General features: G+C 47.1%; 1 protein-coding gene across 1 annotated transcript in view; it reads right to left on the bottom strand.

The window, feature by feature from the left end:
- Positions 1-2500, bottom strand: part of tjap1 (tight junction associated protein 1 (peripheral)) — a 95804-nt gene that overhangs the window by 62432 nt on the left and 30872 nt on the right.

Here is a 2500-nt window from a genome sequence, read left to right as displayed (position 1 = left end):
GTGTGTGTGTGTGTGTGTGTGTAGACCTGGTAGCATATGTGTGTGTGTGTGTGTGTGTGTGTGTGAGTGTGTGTGTAGACCTGGTAGCATGTGTGTGTGTGTGTGTGTGTAGACCTGGTAGCATATGTGTGTGTGTGTGTGTGTGTGTGTGTGTGTGTGTAGACCTGGTAGCATGTGTGTGTGTGTGTGTGTGTGTGTGTGTAGACCTGGTAGCATGTGTGTGTGTGTGTGTGTGTCTCTAAATGTGCCCACGTCAGTCCAGCTCGTCCACATCTCAGCCTATTTTTACACCCTCTGAATAGGACATTAGCAACTCACAGCTCCTCAGCAGGTGTGTGTGTGTGTGTGTGTGTGTGTGTGTTCTTCAGCAAGTGTGTGTGTGTGTGTGTGTGTGTGTGTGTGTTCTTCAGCAAGTGTGTGTGTGTGTGTGTGTGTGTGTGTGTGTGTGTTCTTCAGCAGGTGTGTGTGTGTGTGTGTGTGTGTGTGTGTGTTCTTCAGCAGGTGTGTGTGTGTGTGTGTGTGTGTGTGTGTGTGTGTGTCTTCTTCAGCAGGTGTGTGTGTGTGCGTGTGTCTTCTTCAGCAGGTGTAGGTGTGTGTGTGTGTGTGTGTGTGTGTGTGTGTGTGTGTGTGTGTGTGTGCGTGTGTGTTCTTCCAATAGAAATGTGCGGATCCTTCAGTCCAATGAATGAACCCAGATGAGGGAGGATCTCAGAGTGGGGACTGGACACATATGGGAGAGTCTCTCAGTCAGTGTGTGTGTGTGTGTGTGTGTGTGTGTGTGTGTGTGTGTGTGTGTGTGTGTGTGTGTGAGTGTGTGTGTGATAAAAGGAGAGCAAGTTTGCATGCAAGTGCGTGAAGGAAAAAAAGAGAGAACAGAAGAAACAGAGTGGAGGGTGAAAGAGAGAGAGAGAGAGACAGACAGAGGGATAGAGAGAGAGACAGAGGGACAGAGAGAGAGAGAGAGAGAGAGAGAGAGAGAGAGAGAGAGAGAGAGAGATGTTTCCACATGTGTCGGAGTCAGTGTGGAATTGAGCATCACTGGGCAGCTACTGTACATTAAAGGAATAGTAGGCAATATACCAGGGTGTCCCATTAAAGGAATAGTATGCAATATACCAGGGTGTCCCATTAAAGAAATAGTTCAGTATTTTACACTTTAAGCCCGTTTTCTGTATTGCCTAGCATGAAAACGAGTGTTAGACACCGAAATCTTGACGATTGAGCCTGTTTGTGGAATTTGGCAGCTTTAGAATGGAGCTCTGTATGGCTTTAACATTGCTCGCTTTGTGCATGGACTATTCTGTCCTTAAAACACCCCTAAACGTTCCGTTTTTAAAAATGTGCAGTTCACAGAGTGGTAACTGCTCTTCAACGATCTTCTATAGCAAGTTTCGCAGTGAAATTCAAATTCTGTTGTGTTATATTAGGCACACACGGTTGTGAGGAATCTGAAAAAATACTGAAAAAGATGACAGAAGCTGTATTTCGCTTCTAAACTTGCTATAGAAGATAGTTGAAGACCAGTAACCACTTGGTGAGCTGCACATTTTTAAAAACTCCCTGTTCCGTTCTCATGACGACGCTAGGGTATCAGCACGTTAGGCTAGGCTAACTCCTCTCCCTGTTCTGTTCTCATGACGACGCTAGGGTATCAGCACGTTAGGCTAGGCTAACTCCTCTCCCTGTTCTGTTCTCATGACAACGCTAAGGTATCAGCACGTTAGGCTAGGCTAACTCCTCTCTGTTCCGTTCTCATGACAACGCTAGGGTATTAGCACGTTAGGCTAGGCTAACTCCTCTCCCTGTTCTGTTCTCATGACGACGCTAGGGTATTAGCATGTTAGGCTAGGCTAACTCCTCTCTGTTCCGTTCTCATGACGACGCTAAGGTATTAGCACTTTAGGCTAGGCTAACTCCTCTCCTTTTAGGCGTGTCCCCTAATTCGGTGGCCATGGTAACGCATGGGGCATGTATATTCCAATTCAAGTGAATGGGGGGCACTCAGGATATGTGCACACAATGTTCTGAACTAAACCCCCTCCTCATTAGTAGGTCTCTGCTGTTAGAAGCGGCTAGGCTAAGCTAGGCTAAGCTAACTCCTCTGTTCCTGTTAGGAGCTGCACGGCCCTCTGGGTAATAATCAGACACGTAGCATCAGAGACAGAAGGTGAGGTGGCTGTATAAGCCGCAGGGATTCATTAGCGGTTAGCGGGGATTCATTAGCGGTTTCAGTGAAGCTGCACATCTCCTCTGTTGACAAACACGGGATTTGATGATGTTCCACTGAAAGAGCAAACTTAAAGAAGAGCTTCACAACTACACTGTGACACACACTCACGCACGCACACACACACACACACTTGCTTTGAGACACCTGCCATTCACCAATTAGAGGATATTTCTGGCGTCGGAACAGAGATACACTCGCTCACACACACACGCACACACGCACACACGCACACACGCACACACGCACACACACTCTCTTAAGACTGTAGTT

Source organism: Sardina pilchardus, chromosome 18 (assembly GCF_963854185.1).
Source record: "Sardina pilchardus chromosome 18, fSarPil1.1, whole genome shotgun sequence".
NCBI classification, from domain to species: domain Eukaryota; kingdom Metazoa; phylum Chordata; class Actinopteri; order Clupeiformes; family Clupeidae; genus Sardina; species Sardina pilchardus.
This window is presented reverse-complemented; position numbering and strand designations above follow the sequence as displayed.